Here is a 19,501-nt window from a genome sequence, read left to right on the forward strand (position 1 = left end):
CATATAATATTCTATGGCATCAAAAGTATATGGTGCTTTGAAACGGTAGCATTTTTATAAGCATCTGTCGTGACGTAGCAAACAAATCACTGGAGAAGAGCGCAATTATGGCTCTGAAATTAAGCGTGAGGTAGCTAAAGCTATAGTAATTGTAACAACAGTTCTCGCTGGTCATATTAAAAAACGAAAATCACAAAGAAGTATGTGGACAAAAAGCATCCCTACTACAACTCATTTTTCTTTACTACAATTCAATTTCCCACACAAAACAAAGATCATGGATATTTGGCACAAAATCTTTCGCTTCTTTTTAACACACCACGGCGCTGCAATCGGACCAGAAATGCTGGGGAAAATGCTACGAAATAGAGCACGTTCTATCGACAAGAAATGCCATAGGATATGCTATAGCATTTGCTACTTTACACGGTAGGATATCGATGATACGATTTTTGCTATGAGAAATGCTACGATAAATGCTTCCGTCTAAAACTAGCCTAAAAGTGGATCGGAAAAGGTAGGTAGTGACATGACGTCACGCCGTCCCTTTGCCTATCTTTGGCTATTGTATTTTTTTAGGAACTGGGGGACGCCGCACATATTTTTGGAGGTGAGGAACGGCGTACTCACGTCTTCCCCGTCACTTTTGCCCCTGATCACGAATACATTTCAGCATTTCAAAGCAGAAACTAGCACGAAAAAAATGGATGATGGATTTGGCGGTGGTGAGAACGAAACAATTGAAAGTGCAGCACAAGAAGCTTGACACTCTGATAAACTTAAGAGAAGAGAAGTAGGTATTAAACGTCATTTCACAACATATTTTCTGTTATTTATAACAGTTGTTCTCCTTTTACTTATCATTTTACATACATGAAATCACATGTTCAAAAATTTTTACTGGAATGTAGCACCTCAGACATAAACTAAGTTCACATTACATTTTATTTTATAGTACGAATTATTACTATATTAAGGTAACTAAATATTTCAGATTAAATGGGATTTTTCCTTTTTTGCAAAGTCGTTCGTTGTCCCGAGAAAATGCAAACAGGACGCAAAATATCTCCTTTTTTAAAAATGCGCCCCATGTTTAGCTTGTAGTTATGTAATATGTCAGTAATTTCCTACATGTATTTCTACAGCTTTTTAAAAGGAAATATCAACACTTCCAAAAGAAATTCAGACTTCAAAAAATATGACATTGAAAAGACAATCGACGGCCCTAATCCTGATTCCTGCCACCTATTAGAAGGTAACATAAAAATTAAAAAGGAAATAGGGTTATATAAATAAAAATATAGACCCTATATTCTGGTTGTTCCGAAAAGCTAGAGACATCTTCACTGGTAGGTGAATAACAATATCACGATTACTATACATAGGTGGCTTGTCAACTAATGTTAGTTTGTTAAGTGTCCAGGTTTTTTATTTACTAAACCTGATCATCCTATATTATATACGTATATTTTAAAAAAAATAGGTTAAGAGAATATAATGAAAAATACGTATTACCTTGTCTTACCTTTCGAAATGCTTTGTTTTGATGAACGACTATTTCATTTTTTTAAAATTTCTTTTGGGCTTAAGTTTAGAGTTGCCCCTCCAGTCTGAAGGTGCCCTTGGACTTTGCAACACACATAAAACAGTGCTTAAAGTATTAAAAATTGTTACATTTCACTTAACTTTAGTACTCAGTGGGCTTCACAAAAATTTAAAAGGTTTTCTTCATTATTTTTGAGCATCCGTTACACCTGTTCGCCATATTCGTCATATTTTACAACTACCATGCTGCTGAAACCTTCCGCATCCGGCAAATAGTACTAACTTCCACATATCTTTTCTCGTATTAAACATAACTCTCCTGCCGAACTTACATTCCTAAACATCAAATAAAAACTTCAAATTATCATTTCTTACCTCATTTCTCCTGTAAATTTTCCTGGTTTTTTATAAAAAGTGGAGGGGTAACTCTAAACTTAACCCTTCTTTTGCACACAACTTCCACCAGAAAGCACGTAAGCCCCATTGCATATCCGACGGAAAGAATTATGAAAATCTGTGTAATGTGTTTAAGCTCTATTACTACACTCTCACTTACATTCTTCCTAAATTTCAGTTTAGAAATTTGTTCTTCAAACATCACATCTCTGTATGATTTGTCTCTTATACCCGATTCAAAGATTCTTGTTACTACCTTGTTTAACCGTTGCACATACGGAGATCCTCTAGTGAGAGGAAACGCTTTAAAATTAACAATAACTGGTTCCTCAATTATATGAAACAGAGTATCCGGATAATCGTACAAATGAATCATCCAATATTCCAGTACTTGTTTGATGTCAATTGCAGCCCACTCTTCACCATAAGCTACTAGAGACAACAAATGAGTTATTTGAAATTCAGCTTCAAAGTTTGCTATTAGCTTCTTCATGTATGGATTAGTAAAGTCTTGAAGAAAAATTTTATATGTAGGAAATCCTCTTGGTTTCAATCCAGAGTTAGCCAAATCTTCAATTGTATGAAGATCATCATAGTGATATGGTACAGTGAGGTACTTCACTAAAGTGCCTTGGTAAATAGCATGTATAACTAAACAGAAATATACGTTTAGAATGAATATAAATCTCAAAGATGACAGATTAGGTTTTCCTACTGAAATTTGCAAGATAATTGCAATACAATCAAGACATTGCTTTCCTATTGAATATCGAATTCCTATCGAATATACTGAATCTTGAGAAGATATTTTGAGTATTATTCTCCAAACAAAATGCATAGAAATCAGTGTGGCGAAGATGAAAATCCATGTATCTCGTTTATATGCTATAACTAAAGTCATCCACTGTGGAACTTTAATCGATTTAGGAACGATGAAGCAAATTGGCGTAAAACTTGTGAAAACACTGAAGTCTATGATATTATATCTTTCTGGAAATAGGAAAAATGGGTTAAAGGATATATCAGTATAATCAAACATGAGATCAGAAACATGTCTATCAAGTGTTGGATTTGTTACATTTCGGTAATATACTATTGGCGTTAAGTGAACAGATGCGTTCACAGCCTTAATGAATTCTTTAAACATTAATCCTTCTGGTCCAATAAATGTATAATGCCCTGGGAGATATGCGATGATTTTCATAAATGGAAAATCACCATTATCCATAGCAGTTCTAAGTTTATATCCATTTAAATTCATCGTTTTCTCAGAGAACAGAGTGTCTTGGAGACATTTTAAATGTTCCTTACACGTAATGTTGTACACATATACAGATGAAGTTTCCCAACTAGTAAAAGGATTATACGTAGTGATTACAGTATTTTTGTGAAAGGTGGAATCTGTATCTGGCAAAACTTGGTTCATGCTGTTTAAAAGTTGCATAAGAACTACGTTTAGCGCTTTTACTTTCCAACATTGCCTAATTATCTTTGAAATCTCTTCGTTCATCCATTTCGTTTGTGATAGATTCACAATGAAAATATGAGCACTTGGATGCCACTCAGGAGATGATTTTACTATCTTCAATAACTCTGCCAATGATCTTTCTTCATCTATTAACCACAAATAATTGAGAATTTTACCTGGGAATGGTGAATAGTAGAATATTTTCTTTTCAGTTAGTTTATTGTTGACAACCGTAACTGGAATATGAAAACGCTGCAAAAGTAATAGTATTTGATTCATATATTGTGTATTTTCATGCGCAACCACTGCCAAATGTGTTGGAGTTGTTACTTTGTTTACAAAATAATTCTTTATACAGTTGATTATTTCAAAATTATTTTCTCCATCTATTGCAAATGAGTTGTAAGTAGATATTGGTACCACATGCATTCGAATGCATGTAAGATATAGCATTGCATGTGTGATTATCATCCAATTTCTCTCACAACTTCTCATAATGCTAGCGTATATTGTCTGAAATTAGAAATAAATTATTGTAACTTTATTACTAGCTTCTTACAAACGAAGTTTATAGCTTATATCTACGACCATATATAAATAGATCTACAAAAATAGTGTGTGCACCCTTGGCACTACTTGCAACATTGAATATTATTGCCTAGATCGAGTGACATGGGATGAGGGTGTTAAGCCTTTCGATAGTAGTAATCACATTTCATTAAGCACTGTAACATAAGTGATGCAAAAGTATAAGGGAGATAAATAAAACTCGTTCGGATTTTTTATATCCACTATCAGTATATGTGTTGTTGCGAAACGTATAAAGGAGAAAGATGCATAAATGTTGTCTGTGTCATTGTATTTGCAGTTCACAAGAAGTCCTCGAGGCGTTCAGGCACTTGTCCTACTGCACCATTAGCTGACGAATTCCGTTCAGATAGAAATCAGTCGGTTGTTGTGTGAACAACTCAATGACTTTATCCTAAGCTGCAGCATCACTGTGGAACCAATGACCTCTTAGTGCCTTCTTCAGTGGATCGAACAGCGACCCGATAACATAGCATTTCCAATTTGAACTGTGTAATATCATTTCTGATTTGAACGGTCCGGGCAAGTAATTCACCTGTCCTTTCCTTCAATACGAGAACTTGCGTCATCGTGTAACATGATAACAAATGACATTAGAATTCCACGTCTTTTGCGTTTGACGTCTTCCTGAAGACGAATCGAGATATACAATACCTTGTGGCATTTATGGTCTCTCTTGGTGGCTTTAAATTGTGTAGTAATGGTCCTCTAAAAAAATTCAAACTCTAGGGTGATTGTTTTCACTGCACACTGAGACATTCGAAACTTGGTTCAAAGGTGCAGCAACATGATTTATCCACTGTCACAATCTGCAAAAGAAAGTCATTACTTCCGTGTGGTAACGAATCCAATGTTTGGGAGACGCGCTCATACGCTCTTTTTTTTTGCCTCAGTAAGCATCCATGGTACCCACTGTCCACACTCGTTATGATATCCCGGTTCTTAACTTTGTTTGCTGTTCCATTGCTCATATTCAGTTCCATTGTCATCGCCCGCATATTCACACTTGTATTGCTGCGAACGCGCTCCTCCACCGCAGTACGATTGTAAATTGTGGCAACCCCAGATCGTTCGGCCGGGACGGGGAAGATCGCTTGTTGTTCGACCTGTACGAAACATTGGTGCCCAATCCACGAGGGTTGTCTTCGATAAATATGTCTCAACCAGTTGACATCCCTCTGCGATCAGAAGGTGGATCAGTATTTGCTGATCCAGTTTGAACGAATTCGGGTTGGTAATTACATAGCCAAAGTGTTATTCTTGCAAAAAAAAAAAAAAGTTTCTTAGTGATTACTTCACTAATGCTACAAGTATAAATGTCAGTACATACCACTACAACAGAACAGTCCTATGTCATAATATGCCAAACTGATCCTACCAGGGGTCTCAAATGCGTTTTATTTGATAACTCTTACGTTTAAACTAATCCTAACAAAACTTTAGCTGCTTACCATATTAACAAGTTCCATAAACAAGCCAAATTTCGAAAACGAAACTAATGACTTTTGTTAAAAACAATTGTTAAACACAATAATATATTTTTATCTTTAGCATAATACTGATTATATCAGAATTATAAGAGTGTTTACCTACACTCATTTTGGTTACCAACGAGAGTAACCTTCATATAAGACCACCCTTTCACCTTTGGCCGGTCAGTTTTGTGAAGGCAGTATTTACCGGTGACTTCAAAGGAAATTCCCTGCCGTAATTCACAGTATTGCTCAGCTCTCACCCCTTGGCGGTCAGTCGATCCTCTACCACCTACTACCATATGTAGTAATAGCACCTAAACGTTATAAGTTAAGCTCACCTTTCAATTGCAGAACATAGTTCCAAGTTACCGAATCCCTCGGTCAGACCACAGCCCAACAGAGCTTTACCAGGAACCCCAAGATAACCATGTGGACTCGTATCTTGGCTTTGCCTACCTACTTGTCGTTCAACCAGCATCAAGTGGTACCGCGCAACCAAAGATTTTCCTGGATCAAAGAGCAGTTCTTCGTCAGCCATTTGGGATGTTCCCCAAAGATTTTACTCCCTTGGTAGGGTTGACCGGATCCCAACTCCCCCTACCTCATTTTACGGAAGAGGTACGCTGTACTTTACCGGTACTAATGGATGATGTGGCCTATCTGCAGTAGGCAGATATTCCCATTCAGAAGATACCAATAGCTCCCTTCCGGTAAGTGTGTCTACAACAGCCCTCCGGTAAGTGTGTGCAAACTCTGGGCACAATAGTATGTATCATTGATCATTTTGGGAGGCTGATAGCTCTTCTGAACTATTGCCTCCTCCATGAGAGGGATTTCATCAGCAGCTCCACCTATGTTCACTGCTATTCTAAATTGTCCTATAAGGAAGGCCAATGTTAAAATACAGCGAAGGGCAATATTCTAATTCTCCAGAATGAAACACAGTTTCAGTACCACACAACCATCGGAACCAGTCCGGCTTACTGATCACTTCCTGAATATCCTCTCAGTTTCTTAACAAGTGCTTGGGACCGGCCGTGACGGGATCACTCCTTGTAACACTGAAAATAAAATAGGCCTATTTTAGTTTTACGCCCTCCAGTACTGCTATGTACGCTAGAGGAGATAGTGATAATGAGAATGAATGTAATGGCAGTATATAGATCGTGGGAGGAAACGGGACGGGAGAAACCAGAGAAAACCTACATATCTTTTGTCTATACAAAACCCACTTGGCGGGATCTGTGATCGAACCAGGCCTCATGATACTTCTTGCGTAGTATCAGAAAAAAGGAAGTCCTACGGCTACAAATATGTTGACCAATGTATGAAAAATTTTGTTCTGATCTATCCCTAGTTCTGAAAACCAGACACCATAATAATAAAAATTTAACTTGAAACATGGGTATACATATTCTGCCCTTAAGTTAGCTAGGAGCCAGACTCGTATTTCCAGTCAGTATAACAACCTCACGACCGTTGATTTTTGAAGCTCTGATACTGACTCTACCACGGACTTCTTTTCATGTATTGACTGTTAAGTGAAAGAATACTTTAAACTACGGGGTATGAAGTGTTTTTATTTTGGAAAAATGTTGCAGTATAATTCAGTGAGACGTTGCAGAATTCACTTCGTGGTGTATAAACAGCTTTGGAAATATGATAATACTGTCTATTGCAATATGTTTTTCCCAAATCGATTTAATATATAATTTGTATTTGATTTATTTCTTTATTTTAAACTTGAGTTCCTATTAACAATTAATATCCCATAGTTTGGAATTGAGAAAGGTAAGATGAGTAACCCTAATATATGACCAAAATTTTAACTATTTCTAACTCTTTGTGTCCTATTTTCTAATGCGACTAAGTAACAAGTCTGTTCTTACCTCTTAAGTTTCTTATAATTCAATACGGAAACGTTATCTAAGAGTCTGCACAGCAAGATAAACCAGAGGTGAGCATGCTCTTATCAGCGAGATAATGGGAGCTAGATTCCTCGACAAAATCCACTAGGACCCCGACGCACTCAAATTTGCATGGAATCAAATTAAATATGGTTTTACGAATGGTTCTTTTTATAGAATAACTTATATTCCTATTCCTGTGTTTCTTAACCATTGTGACGTGATTCTTAACTCTTTACAAAGAAGTGGCGTATGCTGTTTGGTGGTTTGGGCTACCACTAACCTTTATAGCACCTGCACATTATTATTATTATTATTATTATTATTATTATTATTATTATTATTATTATTATTATTATTATTATTGAAGTTTAGTTTCCACGTTATTATACAGTCTTCAAAATAAGATAAACCTTACAACACACTGTCCTTTTATCAAGTAGATAAATATAATTTTCTTTTCACTAGCAGGATATATTATGTTATTAGTATTACGGAAAAACGATCGTACATTTCTACCTTCATTTGTTCCATGAAGTATCTCTACATTTGGCTTTGGATAAGTGGTAACCCTACTCACTGGAATGAATCGAAACTGTCTGAGTAATAAAGAACGCTGAAAAAGCCAATTAGCCAACGAAGGAGCCTGAGCCAACGAAGGATACCAACTGTCGCAAAATAGTATAAAGTACACATTTTTTGTTTCTTTGAAGCAAACCGCTACGGAAAGAAAGAGGCTCAAGATGTCCGAGACAATTCCCAGAGACCCCCAAAATGCATTGTCATTACTCGTATAATTTCCCTTTACTCTTCGCTGACGCCCAAGAAACCGATTTCTCTAGAAGCAACTTCTGTTACCTGACAAGCTATTTGTACGCTGTGGGCGGAGGTGGAGCGAAAGGGAATATGCTGATATGATTCTTGCTGTAGTAGCTAGAGAGTGGTTACTGCAGCGTTGTCATATCGAAGACCTCTTAAGTTGAAGAGGTAGGCTGTGTGCAAAAATTTAGGGATCTTTCTAAATTCGTACAGTTCTCAGAATCTTGTATCATTGAAAGAAGATACTAAAGTATGAATTATTAATATAATTTAGTTTCTATTATAAGAACTTTATTTTGTAAAATTCTAGCGCTACCGCCGGTACAGCATTACTCGTATACCAGAGCGTATACCAAAATATACTCAATAACTATTGTAGTGAGTTTTATCTCTGTGGTGTATAAATTGAAGATTAGACTCTGTTTTACTCCTAAAGTATCTCTTTTAAAGTAGAATCATGTCCAGCCAAATGTATCTATTTTCAGTATCAAAAACTTTTTAAATCATTGGAGTGAATAGTTCGTTAATCTGGATTAGTTACGTGTATTATCTTAATCATATTAAATAATTTATTATATTGGTTTCTTACCAAACACTTAATGTTATCGAGATAGAATTAGTTTTCTATAACCTGAAAGAAAGAGACATGATCTCATAAAACGGTTATCAGGATGTAAACATTTCATAATCAGTATATAACAAGAAATATGGGTTAAGTACCACATGGCCGGTCCGAAATATAAAATTACGCAATGCACATATATTCAAGATCTCTGATAAATCACGTCATGTTTAACGAATGATAGGAGGGGGAATGTTGTTGTGGGAAAATTAATAATTTCGTGAGGTATTTCTCCACGAAGACAGACCATCTACCATGAATACTAGAAGGTTTCTAACTAACTCAAGTATTAAAAGTATACAAAAAATGAAGCCTTAACGTAAAAAGGTTCTTTCTGCCATTTTTTAAAAATAATAAATGTTTTTAATGGGAAAACAAATTCCTAACGTACTATCAAACTTCAACAGGAATTACTAATTGAATTCTATATATATATATATATTACATAAAAATGTTTAATTAAGCAATACTTTAAGTATAGTGTACAGCGAGGCGAAGACTTGGGAAGGGGAATTAATAATATGTAGACAGAGAATGTGGAAAACAATATTCCTGTTTTTTTAAAAAATGCCTCAGATGCAGTAAGAGTGTTGGATTAATGATAACATTCAAAAGTAGTTTCCCACTACTGATGGAATGAGCCAATCAATATTAGAATAACTACAGTTTGAAAAAATATTCTAACAAATCCCATTTAATTATTCTAGAAATTAAAACGTCTTAAATATGTACAAATGTAATATTCAATAAAACAACAAATTGAAAATGAAACCAAGTGAATTTCTTTCTCTTGGAATGAACAACTACCTAAATAATTGCTAACAAACTAAGAATAGAAAATAGCATCAGATTTATTATTTCTAGACTGCTTGGGATTAACAGTATAAGTCAGAAAACACAGGTTTTCAGGAGGTGATTTTTTATTTTACCAAGCATAAGTATGAATCACGTATAGTAACAGTAACAAGACGCGATTATTCAACTCACATTTAGAATTGACTTATACCAAGTTAAACGGAGATGGAGAATGACAGATAGATCTCCAATTTTGACTTATTTCATTTTGGCCAATTTCTGACTTACACTGTTACTCCCGCGCAATCTAGATTTAATTAAAATGAAACTGTAGAAAATAAAGACAAAGATTGTTTGAGACATTAGAAGATTGAAACGAAAATGAAACGCAATCCTTGAGTTTTACGTCCCACGATTATGCCGGTTAGGCTAAAGAAGACGGTGATGATGAGAAATGAATGAAATGGTGGAATGAATAAAGTTGGAGGAAACGGAAGAATCCCGAGAAAACCCACGCACACGGTGTTTGACCAGCACAAAGCTTACTTGACGCGAGCTGGGATCGAATCAAGAACCCCATGCACCAGAGGTGAACAAATTAGAAAATTGTATGGATTCGTTCCTACTCCCTGTTTCAATTCATGATATTTCAAATTAGATTTATCATTCCACAATCGTGGATCACGAAAAGTAATTACCTATGATTTTAGGTCCTGAATCAACTTCGTAAATTCTTATCGTAAGTTAGGTTAGGTTAGGTTAGAATATATCACTCTTAAGAGAGTCCTTATATTACGCTCTGTTCGTGTCACTGAAAAGAAATGAGGAAATCGGCTCACTGGTGGTGATTTTCCATTGGTTGTGTTTACTCAATCAAAGAACGTTTTGTAGACAAGAAATATTATTTGTATGATAATCAATTCGTTCCACTGACGAACAAAAGAAATTTTCACGGTTGGACGACAGACTCATATTTTTAATATACTTATCTGGCGATCTCCCATTGGTTATTTCTCTTTAAACAAAGAACTTGGTCTGGTTCTGTCTTGTCTTTTCTTTCTCCTTTATATTCTGTTCTAGAATTATTCATAAATAATGAAAAAATTAATGACACGAAATAAACATCATAATGTATTATTCAGAGCTTCATCATGAGTATGTGTTCTAGTTCGCAGTGGTTTGAGTCAATAAAGCATAACAATGTTCTTAAGATTAAGATTAAAGCATCTAAGAAATAATATTAAGTGTATAATTAGAATTTTGAAATCTCATCTTTGAAACGGTAATAGTATACATGAGAACCCCCAGATCTGCGTTTCTTCTGTGTTCTAATACCACTTCTACATGAAATACCATAAATTTTCTACGTAGTGCAATAGTAAGAAGTATCCATGTGCACAAGACATGCAATATGCGTTAAATCCCCCCCCCCCAACCCACACACAAATAATCATAGATAAAGTACAAGGGCACTACACATGCAGATATAAAGTACAGGTACGTTATTTTCTATTTTCGTATCAGTCGATAAGTAAATAAAAGTCGCTTTGTTACCCTCTTTGTAAGTTCGTACATAAACTCAATGAATAATCGCTAAAAGTATGAACGTCCAGCTCCTTCGGGAACTGACGCGGCTTTACGTATACTATATCCTTTGAAACAAATCTGTTTGTTTCGCGCAGTTAAACTATAGTGCAGTTCTAAACACACGAATTCAACAATGTTACCAGTTTAATATACATGATACTTCAGGTTTAAATAGAGGAGTAAGGGTGGAAATGACAAATATTCATTGGATGATTAATCAATTAAAATAGCTTTATGTTCTATTTAGAACAATATTGAAATCAGTACCGTAACTTAGATTCTTTTTCTGGGGGCAAGCATTACTATTTGGGCCTCCTAGAAAAAGTTGTTTTCCTAAGATCTCGTTGGCCCTTCCGCAAAATTTGAAAATAGGCCGCATCTTTCTCTTACTCTTTTTGGGTTCCCCGGAGCCTTTGGGCCCTTCCGCACGGCAAGGTCTGCGGGGTCGTTGGTTACGCCCCTGGACCCGTTCCACACATAAAAAATTAATTAAGGGGAGGGTATTGACAAATCTTAAAGCCATATGAATAAATATTATTTTTAGGGCCCCTAATAGTAATATTTGTTTTTACTGAAATGGACCCACAACTCATTTTTTTGTTTTGTTTACCTTGTGTGTGCTGTTTTGCTTATATAATATAGTGTACCTATTTGATGCTTCAATTATAAGTTCATGTTCGTATTGTATATGGAGTAAGAAAATTTTGTTTTAAAGTGGACCCCTTCGAACCGTGGGGGCTCCACTGGCGGGCAGTTGCTCCCCACAAGTTACAACCCTGATTGAAACCAGGCGTGTTTGTAAACTTTTGACCTTCTGTTTTCAATAAAGGGAAAAGGTTAATATAGAGCCTATACTTGGAATGCTACATCCAGATAAGAAAGACATTTCTCAGCATTTCTTACCGTTCTTGGTCTCACTTATCGATGACCGGTAAAAAACATTCAATAAAACGGTCGTAGTGTAAACATTTGTATCTTTGTATAAGTTTCTGACCCCTACGGTTATAGATCAATACAACTGTTGTTTGTGCAGCCAACATTACGCAACAAACCTCCGAGGTAAGGGGTTGTCAACGATTTGGCAATATATTTACAAACAGCACAGACAATTCTTGCTCCGAAATTTGCTTTGTTATGTATTTACACGTGGTGTTTTGGTGACCTTTGGACAATCGGAGACTAATGGTAGTTGATGACAAGAAATAACAACTTAAGAATAAGAACAAGTGTCCGCATTGCGGCTGCTCTGAGTCGTTTCTTCCTGTTTCGCCGAATGCCTTTGGCTACTAAATTATCGCACACCTGGACAGTCGGCCATGTTCGGCGAATAAGGAATTCATGTTTGGCCGAATCTTGTTTGGCAAAAAACTAGCTGAAGGGAATTTATGTTCAGAAAAGGATTCTTCTCAGCTAAGTTTAAACTTTTTTTGTACCTTGATTTGTGCGGTCTTGCCAATTTTCATTGAGGGTTAGGGTGATTATGGAAAAATAAACACTGCACTTACTAGGGAAAGTCGTGGGGTGATACTTTGATTTCATATTGATACTATGCTCATTCGACTCGTTTTTATATACGAAACAATTACGTAAACGAAGAAATCCTCGATCGCAAGCGTGTTTGAATTACGAGCGTTAAAAATTCAAAATTGAACCGATTTTGCAGAAAATTTGAAGTAACCAGTTCTTGAGATAAGCGTTTCATTATTGGTGTCGGGAAGTTTCCTTGGGTACCCAGTACAGTGATAAGGTCAAAACATATCCAGTTTGCAAGATAAAGGTACTTATTAGGAGGGGGTAGAGGGTAATGGTGTCTGACAACTTGCAAATTGCCTCCTGTTTAGCACACAGAGTCGATAAGCTAATAAAATGTATCTGATACCCCTATTAGACTGTACTGTTATTCAATATTTGGTACTATTTGGTACCAAAATATTTTCATCCTCTTAGATATTGATCAACATCAATATCATCTTTCAACAGCTTATGGTTTCCGAGCTATAATTCGTTAAATATCTAGAAATTGGCCATTTTTGGCCAATATCGCGGGAACGGTAAGTCATAGAGAGATGATATTGGTGTTAATTAATACCTAAGAGTATGGTAAAAATTTCAGTACCAATATTAGTTGGTGGCCAATGGCCAGTGGCTAAACCAGTGGCCAATTCGACAGTGGCCACTGATTACTATTTTTACCAAAATATTTACCATTTTCTTAGGTATTGATCAACACCAATATCACTTCTCTAAAGTTTATGGTTCCCGAGCTATGGTTCGTTAAATATCTAGAAATTGGTAATTTTTGGCCAATATCACGGGAACTGTAAGTCATAGAGAGATGATATTGGTGTTAATTAATACCCAAGAGGATGATAAACATTTCGACACCGATATTAGTTGGTGGCCACTGGCCAACTGGCCATTGGCGAAACCAGTGGCCAGTTGGACAGTAGCCACCGGTTACTATTTGGTACCAAAATATTTACTATCCTTTTAGATATTGACCAACACCAATATGATCTCTGTATGACTTAGGTTCCCGAGATATGGCTCCTTAAATCTCTGGAAATCGGCATTTTTTTTGGCAATATCTCGGGAAGGGTAAGAGTGACGCGAAAAATTTAATCATTTTCTCTTATAGCTTTTGATGCTCTATCGAATGCAGGGTTCAAAATTGAAAAAAATCGCAAATAACAGACAGACGGACGGACAGACAGACAGACACACATAGAGAATTCAGTAACGAACTTTTAAGTTCGTTGAAAATGAGTCAATTCAGCATAGTATCGATATGAAATCAGAGTAACACCCCGCGACCTCCCTTAGCTAGTGTTAAGTGCAGAAAATATTTTCTTTCTCTTCTACAAAATTTTAAAATTAAAGGTAATAAGTTTTGATTCATTGTTATCCCTCATTAACTGTAAACCTATTCAAGACTGCGAAAGAAAGAGAGAAACCAATAATAATTTTATTATTCGATATAATTTCGGTACTTCCTTGATAAGATAAGAGAATTACGTGGTTAAAAAGTTCGTTATGATTGCCGAACACGAGAATTGAGCTTTTAAGGTTTTGCATAATCCACTCAGTACATCATTCACACGTTGACAATATGCATAAGAATACTTTGGCTATTCAATCTAATAATTATTCACATATAAAAACTATCTGTGACATTAGGCAAATAAAATCATTTGTGAGTCATATGAAAAAGCCTTCACCACTACAATAGTCGAAAGACTGATATCTGAATCGAAAAATTCTGTAATTATTGTATGCAATTGAGCGTATTGTATATAACTTGTGATATTTTAAATTACTAAACAAAATCAAACTGCTAGTATAAGAATGTATACGTAAATAAAACTGATTTTTAAATTAACAAAATGAAACTAAAATAAAAGGTGCGGCTTCCAAAAAGAAACCTTGTCCATTACAGTAGCCAAGAAATCGTGTCATATAAACTGAAAGAAACAACGTATCATATCAACTGAAAGAAACAACGTATCATATCAACTAAAAGAAACAACGTATCATATCAACTGAAAGAAACAACGTATCATATCAAATGAAAGAAACAACGTATCATATAAACTGAAAGAAACAACGTATCATATCAACTGAAAGAACCAACGTTCTTTTCTTTTTTCCTTTTTCCTTACATTAGTGAATCTACAGGTCCTACAACGAAACATTACCTTTGACATTATCTTGATCCGATCGATAGTTCGTTCTACAGTTCTAGACATTTTTGTATCATACCGAAAAATTTTCGATGGGTTATAGTTTCGATGGGATGTACACTTGTTGCTATTCTTCTAACGTTACTCCCTTTGTCTTAGTCTGTCATCACTATGGTTTCCTGTTACATATGATCTAGGCGTTAACAATCATGGGGAATTTCCATACTCAGAGCTGACGAGAGGAAAATTATAGAAGTATTTCTATGTTCAGAACATTGTTTCATATGAAAATAATTGAAAAGAATCAGATGAACTTTCAGAAGTCACATTGAATAATCAATAAATCGCTAAAAATATTGTTCTTGCTCATGTTGTTTCGCCACCCTAAACATCTTCATTACTAGTCTACTTTTATTCGCTATTGCTTTCTTCACTGGAACTACTATGGTGGATACGAAAGCATTCCTCTTATGGAAATATAGTAAAACCGAAAAGAAATTCTAGTATTTTTTTAGAGCATAAGATACCAATATTCCCAACAAAGAAAAACATAGTTCTGTGGTGTGTTTTTACCAATTGCTAATGTGTGTAGTAAATGATACAATGATTGTAAAGGAGATAATTGGATGTTTTTAAATGACATTAAAAATTTAAGGTACAGAAACTGCTATATTTGCAGTTGTAGTATAATAGCATGAAGAGTCACTACGTTTATAAGATGTATGCCGACAAATTTTGAATGTGTATGAGTAAGACTGGGAAAAGTGTATAGGCGCTAATAGAACACGAATTTTTAAGACACTGCTAGTCAAAGTTGGAAAATGAAGAATATTTTTGAAGCTGTATAATACAGTCGCCTGGATATTCTCAAACTGCACGTGATTTATTTCCAATTTGTATTGATGTTGTATCAGGTTATCTAAAAAGTATTGAATCTTTTGTGTTCACAAATCGCAAGATACATAAGGTGGAGCGTGTCAAGTCTAACACCACTTAACAACTGACAGATGAAGCTAGTAGGTGTGCGAAAAATACTGGAGTACTTATGATCAGAAATAAGCTATTGCGCCGTTAAAATGATTGAACTTTTCGGAGAACTGCGCTACATTTTACATTTCATTTTAATAAAGATGCAAGTGTTGCATATGCCCGTAAAGAAATGTGTGCTCTTTACGGGCAAGAAATATTATCAAAAGAAACAGCCAAAAGATGATTCAGATGATTTCGTTCTGGAAATTTCAATATCAAGACCTTCCTCATAGTGCGGGGACCAATCATAGAAAAGAGTGGACGAAACTCTCAAAAACGTCAAGCATCTAAGCAGTCATGGTATGCCCAAAGATTTAAACATCCATTATCAAATAGTATTAAGCGATTTGGAAAAATATTGTTACAAAAAAGAACTTCAACGTTTGGGTGCCATATGATCTGATTACAAAATACTCGATCAATATGAATTTACGATTTTCTGTTGAAATATAACAAACTCGAGCCATTTCTAAAGCAAATGATTGTGAGCGATGAAAAACGAATAATCTACTACAGCAATGTGTGGCAAAATCGTAGTCAGAGCGAGGAGAGGCTCCACAGTCTGTGGCAAAACCCATACTGACGCCCAGGAACGTTATGATATGCGTTTGGTGTAATTGGAAAGACATCGTGCAAGACGAGCTGCTGCCTTTGTGCAAAAGAATCCCAAATTTGAAGTCATTTTTGGATCAAAAGATCCAATATATTTCAGTTAAAAATTTTCTTTTAGGCCTTACATGTGGAGAACTACATATAGTGTAGCCAAACCCAAACTATCACTTAACTGAGTATGATGTGCTTATTCTGTAAAAAAAAAAAACAACAACAACAACAAAAAAAAAAAAAAACGAACACTCGATTTAGGGGCCGTTCAAAAATTTTGTGGCCGCTGGTCCAGAAACTAATTATTGGCTAAGATCCTAATCTTTTGATCCATTTTTTTTTATCGTTACTAAAATGGTTCTCTTGACTTCATGGAGGCATATGTTTTGAAATAATTCCATTGGATTCAGCATTCTCAAATTAGTATAAAAGCACAAATACAAGTATTTCCAAGCATGGGCACTTTTTGTTATGGCATGATCATGCTTTCCAGGTTTCGTTATGTCTTGTACAACGTCGCCGACTTTCCAAAATTTATGTGGGTGCATATCAATGTTGGGACATATTAGCCTACGTACATGTTTTCAGGGAAGTCTCGATATTTGATTGATTTATTTTTAGTTAAAATGTTTTATGAACACTGTCATAAAGGGCTGTGCTGTGATAAAGTAAAATATACCGGTACTATAAGAAGAAGTTGGGGCCGCCCTAGCTCAGTCGATAGGCGGCTGACTTAAACGCAAAAGAAAGGGTTCAAACACTGGTTCAAACTAAAAATCTTGTGGGTGCGCCGCACCCACAAAATTATTTGTGTGGGTGCCGGCGCCCCGGAGCACCCACGTAGTCGGCGAGCATGGTCGTGTATTTACCTGCACACGCTCAAAGCGTTTTTATAAGTCTCATAATGTCATTAGTAGATACTCCCTAGTGCAATATATTCTTGTGAGGTGCTACCAGCTTCAATAACAGAACTGCTTTGTACCGGGACACATCGGCATCCGGAGAAATGAGCGTACAGGCACAGCAGCGAAAACTGCTGCATTGGCTGAAGTTGCACTGGAGCACTCTCTTCCGTGTTCTGATCTTACTTGTTCGTAGCTATTTGCTTCAAAGGACGCGCTTTCACTGGCAAACTGAAAGAACCAGGTCAACGAAGATAATATCACTCATTAAGCCCCTTTAGGACAATTGCTAGAAGATGTCGCGTAGTAGTGAAATGGTCGTGACACGTTTGCATAATGGACATTCACATTTCACGGATTCCTATTTAATGTATGCGAAGATTGTGACGTCCCACTAAGTATTCGAAATATTCATGTTGAATGCTCTAAATTCCTCAGAGATTGGTTAGGAATGCCTGAAAATCTTTAGGCTTTGGAAACTAATGCGGTGTTTGGGGACAGCATTCTCACTTTGATTGTGAAATTGAGATAGCTAACGCGCTCTCAGATTTTCTTATTAGATTTTTGTTATAATTAGTCTTGCTATTTTGGAATAATTTTTTGTTACACATTTTGTGTTTTGTTCTAGTATTTTGCGGCCTCTGTTCTATTTTGTTAGTTTTAATGTTTGAGTTACATTTAAAAAGAAAATATTTTGAAGTTTTAATATGGAGCTTGTATTGGCTATTGGACTTATCACGACGGGAGCAAATCAAATCGTCTCGTTTCTGACTCTTCCATTAAATCACAACTATTTATTCATTCCAATGAAGAGTGCCCGGAGGAGAGTCTTATGGTACAGGCTGCGCAGTGAGAATATTTGGGGAGCATATATTCTAATCACGCTCAATCCTAGCCATAGAAAGTAATATACGGTTCTGATTGGTTGGGACTATCAGTTTCTCTCCACGTAGCATACATATAGAACAAAGCAAACGCCGGATGCTGTCGGTCCTCGAAGCCGAGCGTGTTAGCGAGCAGGTTAGTAATGAAAATCGCTTTTGCGTGGGTTCAAACCCAGCCCAAAGAAACTATTTTTTTAGATTTTCATAATACTTCCTTCATTAAAATAAGATGAAAATAATACTCTTTTTCTTTTGTAAGTAATATATAATGCATAAATTAGGCTTTTTCCACCAATCACGTACAGATTTCTGTTAGCCCTTATAAACAATGACGTTATAAACCAATAGGAGAGTAAGAAGTGGGGCCATCGCAAAGCGAGGGGTTATAGTGGGTAGTTGGGAGATAGAGAAGAGGAGGTGCCGGAGATATAGGAAAAGACTTTGTACACACAACTTTATTGATAAAACAGTAACGACAGGAAACATACCTGAGCGAGCGTCAGCGAGCGAAGGGCGTTAGAAGCTCCACAGGGTTCGTTTTGTTCCACCTTGAGCCCCATGATAATACATCACGCTCGGGTGGTGCAAGTTCGGTGTAAATCTAACCTCACCTGCTTTCTTGTGACCAACGGTAGGCTAGGGTGGCGCGTGAAAAAACACATTTGGGGACATAATTTTCATTTAAAATGGTACAAAAAAAAGTAACACTCTATCTACGGCACTATATGGCAGAGTGCAGATATCTGGCATCTGGTCGACCAGGTACTATCAACAACACTTTACTTTCATATTTTGCCTAGTTATTTTGAGTTAAATATATATTAATATGTTATAATGACTCTTTTACTTCATTTTTAGAAAAAAAGACTTCCAGTCTTAATTTCTAGCATTAAATTTAATCAATCTTTCCTCCTTTTAAATACTTGAACTTCTATATTAATGCAACACTTTAAGCTCCATATCAGATTAATGATGCATATATCTTATATAGATTACATAGTTTTGGTTATTTACGTTGTCTACGTGCTGTTTACGTGTAAATATAGACTATCGATTTTTACGCATAGATGCACATCACTGCATAAATTATATACAGATTACAGTAGAAACGCGTAGATGTAAAATTATAGTCTATAGAACATTACTGCTAGGAACCCATTCACCAACGTTTTAAATAACCTAGTTTTGCTATCTTGGTAGT

At 35.9% G+C, this 19,501-nt stretch overlaps 1 long non-coding RNA gene across 1 annotated transcript in view; it reads left to right on the plus strand.

Moving 5' to 3' along the window:
- The window catches only part of LOC145678776 (uncharacterized), a 258,399-nt gene that overhangs the window by 185,126 nt on the left and 53,772 nt on the right, over nt 1-19,501 (plus strand). The gene's annotated exons all lie outside the window — the stretch shown is intronic.

The sequence above is a fragment of the Thermobia domestica genome, chromosome 2, assembly GCF_964235325.1.
Source record: "Thermobia domestica chromosome 2, izTheDome1.hap1.1, whole genome shotgun sequence".
NCBI classification, from domain to species: Eukaryota; Metazoa; Arthropoda; class Insecta; order Zygentoma; family Lepismatidae; genus Thermobia; species Thermobia domestica.